Source organism: Nothobranchius furzeri, chromosome 5 (assembly GCF_043380555.1).
Source record: "Nothobranchius furzeri strain GRZ-AD chromosome 5, NfurGRZ-RIMD1, whole genome shotgun sequence".
Lineage (NCBI taxonomy): Eukaryota > Metazoa > Chordata > Actinopteri > Cyprinodontiformes > Nothobranchiidae > Nothobranchius > Nothobranchius furzeri.
In genome coordinates this window covers 14493894-14505750 of record NC_091745.1, presented here as the reverse complement: position 1 = coordinate 14505750, position 11857 = coordinate 14493894, and the positions used below count along the sequence as shown (strand labels likewise).

Here is an 11857-nt window from a genome sequence, read left to right as displayed (position 1 = left end):
ATAAACTGTTTAAGATAACGTAGCTCGATATGTTAGCTTACTATGCCACCATTGTCATTATCTAATGGTGCGTTCACTTTCTCCTCGGAAATTCTAACTTCCCAGTAGGAAAAATCAAATGAAAAAGGACGGTAAAAGGAATGAAGATACACAGTAAATTTAGTTCACAGTAAAGATGTTTGCTTCAGTTTAATTATCAGCTTATAAAACTATAAGGACGATGTTAAAATACAAACAGTTGTATGTCATTTATCGTGATATTTATCAAATATGGTTATATCTTGAGAAAAATATATATTTAATTATAAAAGAGAATTAAAAATATTAAACACTCAAAAGTATCGAAAATTGGTACCGTTAAGTACCGGTATCGATTCGTAGGTACCGGGAATTAGTACCGAATCGATTCAAATGTCAAAGGTACCCATCCCTAGTCGGGTCCTGACATGTATGCTGCCGGGAAGAAGGCAGGAACACGCAGCAGTGCCTGGCCCGGGTTCGGGGGCCTCAGGTAGACCTTGGATCCTCTGCCGTTCCATCACAGGGGAGGGGGAGGTCCAGGAGGGGGAGGACCCAACCTTACCTGGATGTCCCATGTCTTATATATTCTGGAAGTTGTGCAAATGCAGGGATGGGCATAGATATTCTGCTGGGGTGGGGCTGGGTTGGTGTCCTCGGACTCCGTGAGGCTCTGTAATGCTGCTGCTTTGGGCCCTGGCAGGATGGGCTGGGACCTCCATGCCCTGGGTGGCAGTTTGACAACAGAGGTGCCTATTGGGGCCAGTAGGGGAGCTGGCTCCCTGGAGGGCTAAGCCCAACGAGCCATTCCTCCCCATCCCCGCATATTTCTCTCCTCCTGCTCCCTCACATCATCACACAAACATACACATAGGACCTTGGGGGGTGGGCAAGTCAGGGAGTGCGGGTATGGACCCCATTTCCGCATTCCCCTGGCAACCTGCCCCCCAATTTTATTTGCACCTTATACACTTCCACTGACGACATTCCACACAAACACACACTTAGGGCCTTGGGAGTGAGCACATTCAACGGCATTTGGCAGGGGGATATCTCAGTCTCCTCCCGGGTGCCGGTGGCCACTTCCAATTTTAAACCGCACTTAGACACTGATGGCTGAGGGTGTAAGTGGGGTGGTGCGGTGGCATCAGCTGGCATAGGCCAGATGATGCCCGCACTGCCCACTCACTACAGCCATGGAATACACCTCATGATCACACAACACTATATTGGAGCAGGCGGAGGGAGACTAGGGGTCTTAGCCACCTCTGTTGTTGCTAGGCTTCCTAGGCCGGGAGGCTAGGAGGGAGATCTGGCCCTCTGGTTGGGGTCTGGGGTGGTGGGTTGCTGTGCTCAGCGTTGGGCGGGGGAGCCTGCTCATCAGCACCCCAGCAGAAAGGGTCAAACTCTGGTTACCGGTGATGGTTGTACCCAATGTGCAGCAGTACCGGGACCAGAAAGAATAGGGTGTGTATGGGGAGCATGAGTGGGTGTCCGGCGTGCATTTTTGTAAGTCTTGGGTTGTATGTGCATGTGTGAGCATGAGGGAGGGAGTGTGTGACTGTGTTTGTGTATGACTGTATATGTCAGGTGGGGCCTTTGACTCCTCCCCTCTCCTGGAACTTCTCTTGATGATATAGATCTTCGTCCCCCCTCCCCTGCCACACCTGGTGTGAGGGGTTGTGCCATGGTCTGCCTGAGTGTTCGTGGCAACCGGGTCTGGGGGTTTAAGATTTTGGCATCTGCCTGATAGATGCCGGTGGCTGCCTGGTGGGGTCTGGGTCCCTGGGCTCTGCTGGGTCCCCGGCGGGGGTGGTCGCCCCTGGGTCCCGGGTCGCTGGGTCCCGGGCTCGGCCGGCTAGGGGGTGGGAGGCTGCCGGTGGGCCTGTGGGCTTGCCGCTGATGTCTCCCGGGACTCTGCCGGCTGCTGGTTGTGGCCCCCCGGGGCGATCCTCTGTGCCTCTCGAGGGGGGCGGGGGCCTTTCTGGTTGCAGTCTCCTTGGGGTTCCTGTGTTCCTGTGCATAAAAAGTATTAAAATGTGTCAAATGCAAACCATTGACTTTAACCAAAACATTAAGTGCTTCAGACTGAGTGAATCTAGTATTTGCCTACATTTAAATGTCCCTTCAGGTGGTTTTACAGCAGTATATGGGCTAGATAGAATTGTTATGTTGAACACTGTCACTGGCTTCAATCAGCTCCAAAACAAGCTGGTCAAAGTACCTTTATACATTTGGACTTTGTTCACTGTTCACATTAGGTTGGGTTTCCGATCCTCTCTCTGATTCTGTCGTGCTGTCTCCAGGATGTTGATCCTCTTCCATTTGTGGAAGGAACTCGTCACGTATGAACCCTGGATTTGTCTGTCCACTTCTGTGGTGATTACGAACCTCTTCGAATATCTGAAGAACCTTGAAATCAAGTCAAAAAAAGTAAAACTTGGATGAACACACTCAATAAAAAATAACAATTTTACATTGAATGAAGAGAACTGATTGCATTTAGAATACCTTGGATTTAGGAATCAGACCCACTCTGAAGAAACCAATGTTCCCAGTATCAATCTTTGTGCAGTCGACAAAGTAGATGCAATGTTTTTTGGACGCGGTCCATCACACAACACCCCATCCACCTACATCCAAAGAAACGTCAAAGTACCTCACAAAAAGTCCAACAAATCTTTATTTCCTGCTTTTTCTATGAACACTAAATCATTCCCTTGCCTTGTCTCCCAGTTTGGCGTAAACCTGGTTATGATGAGTAGTGTCTGCCTCGCCAGTGGGGTTGGCTGAGGTTACAGCAATAGGTCCCACCTGAGAGAACCAAATATTATTTTTCACTTATGGTTGTTCTGTTTTAGCTTCTTTTATTCTAAGATGTGCAGTAATAAATACTCATGGATTTATCTGATTAATGAGATGTGTAGCCTCTGCAAAGTCTGGGTTTCTGATTGCTTTGTGGAGCCCCTATGTGTATGGCAGCATCTCCTGGAACAAAGAATGCAGACAGCCATCATCTGTCAAGAAGATGGAAACATACTTGTAAGCTTTGGTGACTGCATCGGGCCTGTTGCAGGCTGCTACCAGCACATAGACAGTGTCGGTTGGCTCATAAGGATGAGCTGGAAGGTGAATGCGTACACAAAACAGGCTACATTTAGAAACAGTGCTGCAACTGTCACCAGAAGGTTAAACAACATGAAGCTGATGATCCCAACAGCCACATTAAAGCCTCTGGTTTCACCGTACAGACCTCTGTATCGAGTCGGCCCCCAAACGTCCACATGACCCCGTACAGAATAAAGATAGTACTCTCAAAGGTTTCACCCCGAGCGAACGCCACAGGAGCTGCAGAACCCCACCAGCCACCACCACCCAGAGCAGAACCAGGACGGACTGAGGAGTTCTGCCACCAACTGTGGCTGTGATGGAAAAAGCAGCCAGAACATTGCAGGCATGACCCAACACCTCTGCATCTGCATATCTGGAGTAGCCCAGGTGAGGTTCATGTCGCTCTTTATCAAGAGCTTTGGGCGTGAGTTTCCCCATCCTGGTTACTAAAGCCTTAAACACACCCTGGCCTGCAGGAATCTTGGTACTGGAAACCATGTTGAATGCAGTGATGAACAGCATTCCAACCGTAGCTACAAATATAACACCCTGCACTCCCTGAGTACCTCATTCGAAGAAGCCTTTGGGCTGTGCTGCAATGGAAATACAATAGGCTACAAAGAATAACTGGTAGAGGCCCACCAGCAGGCTCTTTTGACAGCTAAACAGTCAGAGTTGAGAAAAGCACCGCAAAGACAACAGGAAAGGGAAGCGGAGAGAAAGGCTGGATGGAGTACCAGGACAACAAAGCACTGTAGCCCTCTGCAAACCTCAGCAGGGCTGTAAAACCATAGAAAGTAGCAGCCAGTATGTCCAAAGATCGATAAAAGAGAACACACAGGCTTAGCTGGAAGACCGGCTGTCCACAGCCAGGGGACATGTCCAACAGAGAGTGTAGGGACAACACGTGACAGGGGACAGGCCAACACAGAGGCAGATAACAAGTTCATCACCAAACCTACACTTGCTACATCACTGCATCTCTGGTTCTGGTCTGTTTTCAGCTCAGCTTTCAGCTTCAGGGCAACTCCTGGGGGTCTCACTTTACCCTGAGTGATTGTGGACAGAAGACATCCAAATCCAAAGTGAACACACACCAGACAGACAAGAAGGTAGTTTGCAGCAATGGCAGACTTTCCAAACCCTGCAGCACACAGGTCAGTGATTTGATGGGCAGAAGCTAAAGAAATGCAGACGGCTATGATGAACAGAACCTGTTTCTTCACAAAGAGTGCAACACTGCCGATGATGAACAAGGCTAGAGTAAACGCGGCCAGACCAGGAACCAGTGAGGCTTTCAGGTCTGTGAGCTGCAGCACCCCCTGTCCTACCAGAATGTAGATCAGACCTGAGCCACACCACAGAGCAGAGACAGTGAGACACAGAGTGGAAAACAGCTGGGCGTGGGCAGGCTGTGACGGACACCTAGGAGAGATAGACGGTCCAGTTAGCAGGCTGGAAACAGGAAGTAAATCACGTCGGTCATTAGAAAATCCTTTAAAACAAACCTGCATAAGCTACAAGGATTGTGATGATGAGGAGCAAAACCCCCAGGGCAGTGTGGGGGATGAAGTCTTTTAGATGGGAGCTGGCAGAGCCGTTCACCAACAGCAGGAGAGAGCCTAACAACACAGACATTATTGTGTGGGTTAGGGTTGGTTCAGCTGTTGAAAAACAATCAGAAAAAAGGCTAAAAAATGGCATCAGATGCTTCTAGACTTAATCATGCAGTACACTAAAGACACGTTTACTGTGATTTATTGGTAACAGAACAAAATATAGATGGAAGACCGGAGAAAGCCAGAGGAAGAGTCGCCTGGCTGCTTGTGTTTGTCTGATCTGATTTGCACATATCTGTGCCACGTCTCATTTTTGGCTCCATTAGTGTTTTAAGGGTTTTAGTTTGAACTGTTTTAGACAGGAGAAAGCCATAATGCTTTTTGGCTTTTTAAACAGACGAGGGACCAGAGTGCTGGCTCCCTCTCAGCTCCAAACATTTGTGAGTATGGTCAGTAGACCTCTGTGACATGTGTGGGAGCTTTTTAGGTGTCTGTTTTAATTGAGAATCCCCATTTTAATCATGTATAACCACCTGCCTTTTTAACACTGTTATTTAACTTTTAGACGCTCCACGGTCAGAGATCAGCGGTACTTAGCTACATGCTAACCCAAAGCTAACAGAGTTTTCCCGGGCGTTTTTATCAAGATAAACTCCAAAGTGAAGGCACCTCTGGCCTGCTTAGTAATGAAATCATAACGAGGTAAGCTGACCGAGGATATTGGGCTAACACTCACAGTTCAGTGCAAACTAGATCTATTAAGCCTAAAACCAGGCTATAAACACATTTATTTCTGCTGTGAAACTGGCATTATTAACATGGGATTTGCTCACTTCTGGTGCACGAACACACACACACACACACACACACACACACACACACACACACACACACACACACAATGATTATGATGGGGCAGTGTGATACAAGAAGCTGCTCACATCTCTGCTGGGAACTTTCCAGTAAACAGTTTTGCATCTATGGTTTTTTTCCAGTTCCCTCCCTACAATCACAAAACATGTATTTTAGGGTCATTAGGAGTCTAATTTAATCTATGAACATGTCTCTGTGTCAGCTCTGTGTTATCCTGTTGTTCAGGTGTTATTCGTCTCTCTCCTGGTTAATACTGGTATGAGCTCCGTGACTCTGAACTGGGCAAAGTAAGGACAAAAAATAGCTCTGAACATTTTTCACATTAAACTGGTCAGTGAGTCATTTGTAAGTTTCGTAGTTAAACAGCCTGGAAGTTTACGCCACCACATTTAAAACGGCTTTTAATTTCAGTTAAATTAGGTCACATTTAAAAAAGTAATAATAAAAATTATAAAATAAATAAAAAAATATTAATAAAATGTATTTTGTAAAATGTATTTAACTTTCTGTAAAGTTTAGATACACCTTCAAACAACAGGTAAGTTCAGTCCATTTCAAAAGAAGACTTTTTAAATTTTATTTAGTTTCAGTTGTTGGCTTTTTAAGACATAATGAGTACTTTTTTATACATACATGTACTTTTTATTGAGTTAAAGACAGATACAGAAACAAATACTATTTTAAGTACATTAAACAGCTTTTAAATGTCCCTGAAATCATCTAATATAAAGTATATGTGTTTCACTAGGCTCTGTGTGCTCATGGTAAAACACCAGCAGTCATGAATAAATACAGAGGTTAACAAAGAAATTATAATTTACTTGAACACATGAATGTAATGCCTCCTAATCGCCTGGAAAAAGTTCTATTTTACTTTCCACATCTAAGCATGTTCACGGCTTATTTACGTTATGAAACAAGATCCACTATAAATGTAAGAAAGTGCTTTTATGTTTGTAACTGTAACGTGAGGAAATATGGGTTTTCTGTCACAATGGTGGTGTTGGACGCAGCTGGGTCATAGCTGGGTCGCTGAGAACTTTCACCCACAGATTAAGACCTGAACGCCAGCGAGTCTGGGAGGAAACCATAACATCTGCCACCTGCAGTCTACCAGAAGATGTGTTTACATGAGTTGTACCCAGACCAAGTCAAAACATAAAGTTTAAACTTCCTTTTCTTGATTTTAATGTTAAAGTAACCATTATCATTTTGCTCATTATAAATGTGTTTAATCAAATGAATGACTATTATGCTTTGGGGTAATTATAATGGTTTAATGAATCCATTCTTAAATAATGTTGAGAATGTTTGTTACTGACCTTCACACACACTCAAGCACAAACATTCACACACACCCACACACACCTGCTCACAGTAAACTCCAGACACATTTGATGACGCACGTTTGCTTTGAGAAGAGAAAGGTTTTTGGTAAGTTTCAGTCTTATGTTTAGCAGTTCGTGTTGGACAACGGGAAAGAACAGACCTAAAAACCAAAGGGGGGGCAGAGCCGGCTGGCTCGTTCTTCCCCCCCCTTTCACGCTGTTTCTGCCAAGCCAGGCAGAATAGCTGAATCGCAACTTCTAACGCAGACTCATTACCGAGTCTTTTGATTTCTGAGTGAATTAACTTAAGAAAGCGCGTCGACAAAACGCTTTACCATCAACGTGTACCGAGGGCAACTCTGGACCGGTTCCGTTCGACACCTACGTCTCCTGTCAGCCGCCGGTGTCATCTGGATGTACCACAACATCCTCCACGGCCCGGATCCGAAAGAGGGTCCACAAGAATTCGGTGAGACAGAACACAGTGTTTAGCGTTTGGATGCATCTTTTCCAACTAAACCTAAGTTTATTCAAACCATCACTTTTCACTCAGACACCTGTTTCTTCCTGAAGCAAAATCAGATGCACACACGCATCCATCTCACCTCATCTCACCACACTTTGCACACACACGCATCCATAATCACATCATATCACTCTCACAACTCACAACATTCTCAATCTTCATAAATTCACCAGAAGGTCTATTTGAGCAAGAACAACATATCAACTGTTAAAGATTGTCCCACAAAGTTGCCAATGTGATTGTTGTTTCCTGTTTGTCAATTTTCAAAATCATTAGTTTAATTTGAAGAATTAAAACTTTTAATCCTTCAAACTGGTTTCCTCATTGAACTGAAACACAGACACTCAGATATTATCGGCAGTTTATCGATGAAAACAACCTCAGAGTCTTCTGAACAATATAAAATTTGGTTATTGATTTATTAAAAATTAATATTCCGAATTAATACGTAGCATGGTTCCTCTTTCATAAAAGAGCATAAAACCACAACGCTACATAACAAAGCTACTTTTTCAACCATATAAAACAGCAGGGTTGTTTATATGTTTCAGAGACAATTCAGTTCATCATCATAGTAACTTAAATCAATGAGATGGTGATAAACACAGAAAAGACTTTGATGAACGACTGCTGCCAGCCACATGGTTGATCCTTCATGAGCTTTTGTTGGAGAAATGATTGAACTGGTCTTCTCCACAAGCCAGCATTGTTGCATGAAACATCCTGGGTCGATCAGGATCCTAGCAGCAGAAGCAATCAGAAACATTAGTTTAGTTTATTTCAAACAAAGAAAACATACATAAAAGTACCACAAACAGAAAAAATACATATCATCCCATCTGTGTTTGAAAAGGAGTAGGCTGAAGTGGAAACTTATATATCCCTACCCCTTTATACAAGTAATTTTTACTTGTTTACTTAAATCTAACACAAAACCTACAATAAAACAAACAAAATGGTACAAGTCACCAAAAAAAACACCAAATTATATGGAAAAAAAGAAAAAAAAACATCTTTTTACAATTGATACAATTTACTTTTCCTCGGAATAAAGGACACCCACATAAATCATCTATTTTCCACTATATACTTGTTCAGAATATGTTTTTTATAATTAATTTTAAACACATTTATATTTGTACTTACTTTGATTTCTTCTTCTAAATTGTTCCATAATTTAACCCCTATTATTGTGATACACATCTGTTTTAATGTTGTTCTAAACTTATGGATCTTTAAGTTTAGTGTCCCTCTCAGATTATATCCTCCTTCTCTCTCTGTGAACAGTTTCTGTATTTTATCAGGCATTAATTTATTTCTTACTTTATACATTATTTGTGCTGTTTTGTATTTAACCAAGTCCTGGAACTTCATTGTCCGTGTTTTAATAAAAAGTTCATTTGTGTGATCCAAATATCCTGCATTTGTTATTAATCTGATAGCCCTTTTCTGCATTGTCGTTATTGTTTGTAAATTACTTTTGTACGTGTTTCCCCAGACCTCTACACAATAGCTCAAATATGGCAGTAGCATCGTATTGTATAATATATAAAGTGCTTTCTGATTAAAAATATACTTAGCTTTGCCCAATATAGCAATGCCCCGTACAAGCTTCCCCCTAACATATTTGATGTGTGGCTTCCAACAGATCCTGCTGTCTATGACCACCCCAAGAAATTTTATTTCATATACTCTCTCAATTTTTACATTATTAATTACTATATCTAATTCATTGTATCTACTTTCATTACCAAACAACATAAATTTTGTTTTCTCTAAATTTAGTGACAGTTTATTTACATCAAACCATTTTTTTAATTTATTTATTTCCTGTGTGACCACATCCAGGACCTGATGCAATTCCACACCCGAGCAAAAAACATTTGTGTCATCTGCAAACAATACAAACTTCAATACTTGTGAAACCCTATAAATGTCATTTATGTACATTATGAATAGTTTAGGTCCTAAGACTGATCCTTGAGGTACCCCACATTGTATCTCTCTTAGTCCTGATTTATGTTGATTTATTTGCACATATTGTTGTCTATTTGATAAATAACTTTTTATCCAGTCCAAAACTATACCCCTGAAACCATATTTTTCCATTTTTCTCATCAATACGTCATGGTTTACTGTATCGAAAGCTTTCTTCAGATCTAAAAACAACCCTATTGCATGCTTCTTTTTGTCAATGCATTCTGTTATTTCCTCATTAAGATCAATCAGTGCCTGGACTGTCGACCTGTTATTCCTGAAGCCATACTGGCATTCCGTCAGCAACTCACATTGATCAACAAAATTATCGAATCTTTTAACAAACAGCTTTTCTAATATTTTGGAAAATTGTGATAGTATTGACACAGGTCTATAATTTGTAAATTGATGCTTATCTCCTGTCTTGTAAATAGGAATTACCCTTGCTACTTTCATGTGATTCGGAAAAACCCCCTTTTGAAAAGAAAGATTACAAATGTGTGTTAATGGTTTTACAATGCCCTCAATCACACATTTCAGTGTTTTCATATCAATATCGTTCCAGTCTGTACTGGTTTTATTCTTCATATTTCTAACTATATCATAAATCTCCTTCTCATCAACTGCTCTTAAAAAAACAGAATTTTTATTTCTTTCAACATACCCTGTGGCATCTGTTTGTATCTCATCAACTATTATTTTTTCCTCCAATTTAGATCCTATGCTTACAAAATATTTGTTGAATTCATCCACTGCTTCATTCATGTTTGTAATATTATTTTTTCTCTCTATAAAATGTTGTGGATAGTTATTATTCCCTGTCTCTTTCCTAATTACGCCATTTAATACTTTCCAGATGCCTTTTATGTTGTTTCTATTGTGCTCTAACTTTTTAATAAAATATTCACGTTTACAGCTTCTCACTATATTTATGAGTTTGTTTTTATATCTTTTGTACTTTGGTTCTGCTTCTGTCGTTCTGTTTTTTATAAATTCTCGGTAAAGTGTGTTTTTTTATTGCATGCATTTTGTAGACCTTTGGTCATCCACGGTTTTTCTTTATACTTATTCCTCTGAATATTTTTGATAACTGGACAGTTTCTGTCAAATTGACTTTTAAATATATTTAAAAAGGTATCGTATGCTTGGTCTACTTCATTTTTTTCATAAACAATATTCCAATCTTGTTCTAATAAATCATTTTTAAGACTATTTAACCTCTGGTCTGTTTTCATTCTTTTATACATATAGTTAGTTTCTTCTGTTTCATTTTTATAATGAAAGTCATACGAAGCAAAAACCGGTAGATGGTCACTCATATCGCTTATTAATAACCCACTTTCCACCTTTTCTTCCGTTATATTAGTGAATATATTATCTATTAAAGTAGTGCAGTGTAATGTTATTCTAGTCGGTCTGGTTATCAATGGAAATAAACCTAGACTGTACATTATATCAGTAAATTCCTCTGTACTTTTGTTTTTATTTGGATTTAGCAAGTCTATATTGAAATCTCCACAAATAAACACTCCCTTCTGGTACAAATTTGTAAACATCTCCTCCATTTTATTCTTAAATGTTTCAATCTTAGAGCCTGGTGTTCTATATATACAGCTTACTAATATGTTCTTCTTTTTCATGCTTATTTCTACTGTTACACATTCCATCACTCCCTCAATAGTAGTAGTCATCATTTCTGCTTTTTTGTAATTAAGATTTTTGTCAATATAAAGTGCCACCCCTCCTCCTTTTTTTCTTTTTCTGTCTTGGTGGATAAAGTCATATCCATGCAATTCAAAATTTCCTTCCTTTTTATGTGTTATCCATGTCTCTGATGTGGCAATGATAGTAAATGGCTTCTTGAATTGTGCTATATATTCCTTGATGGCGTCAAAATTTGCATATAAGCTTCTGCTATTGAAATGAGCTATTGTCAAACTATTTTCTGACTTCATCTTTATATTGAATTGTTCTTCATTGTAATAATTACATTCATGTATTTCATTATTAAAGAAATTGTAATCAGGATCAATATTGCTGTCAAAATCCCAAAACCTATCTTTACAGCCTATATTTGTGTCAATATGTAGTTCATTTGTCATCCTGTTCATTATAAATTTCTAATCTCCCTCACACTAATCACGTTTCAAAATCCAAATATCATTGAAAGACTAAGTCCTAAATGAAATTTCATTTTCCTCATATTTTAATCTACACATTCCATTCCTCTATCCCATCATCTCTTTTACTGAAATTGATCCAAATCTTCTAAACTTTTAATCACCAGTATCTTTGCTTCTTCTGGAGTTCCATTCAATTTAACAAAAATTTTACAATTTGCAGTCCAGGTACCCTGGATCTTTTTCTGCTTCCTCAGAAAACGGGCTTTCTTTGCAATTTCTGCATTATACTTTGTCAGATGCTCATTTACATAGACCGCAGTTCCTTTCAACTTTTTGGCCTGC

The 11857-nt window shown here is 40.5% G+C and overlaps 1 pseudogene; it reads right to left on the bottom strand.

The window, feature by feature from the left end:
* Positions 1–2244: 2244 nt before the first annotated feature.
* On the bottom strand, positions 2245–4767 carry LOC139061553 (uncharacterized; annotated as a pseudogene).
* Positions 4768–11857: the final 7090 nt, after the last annotated feature.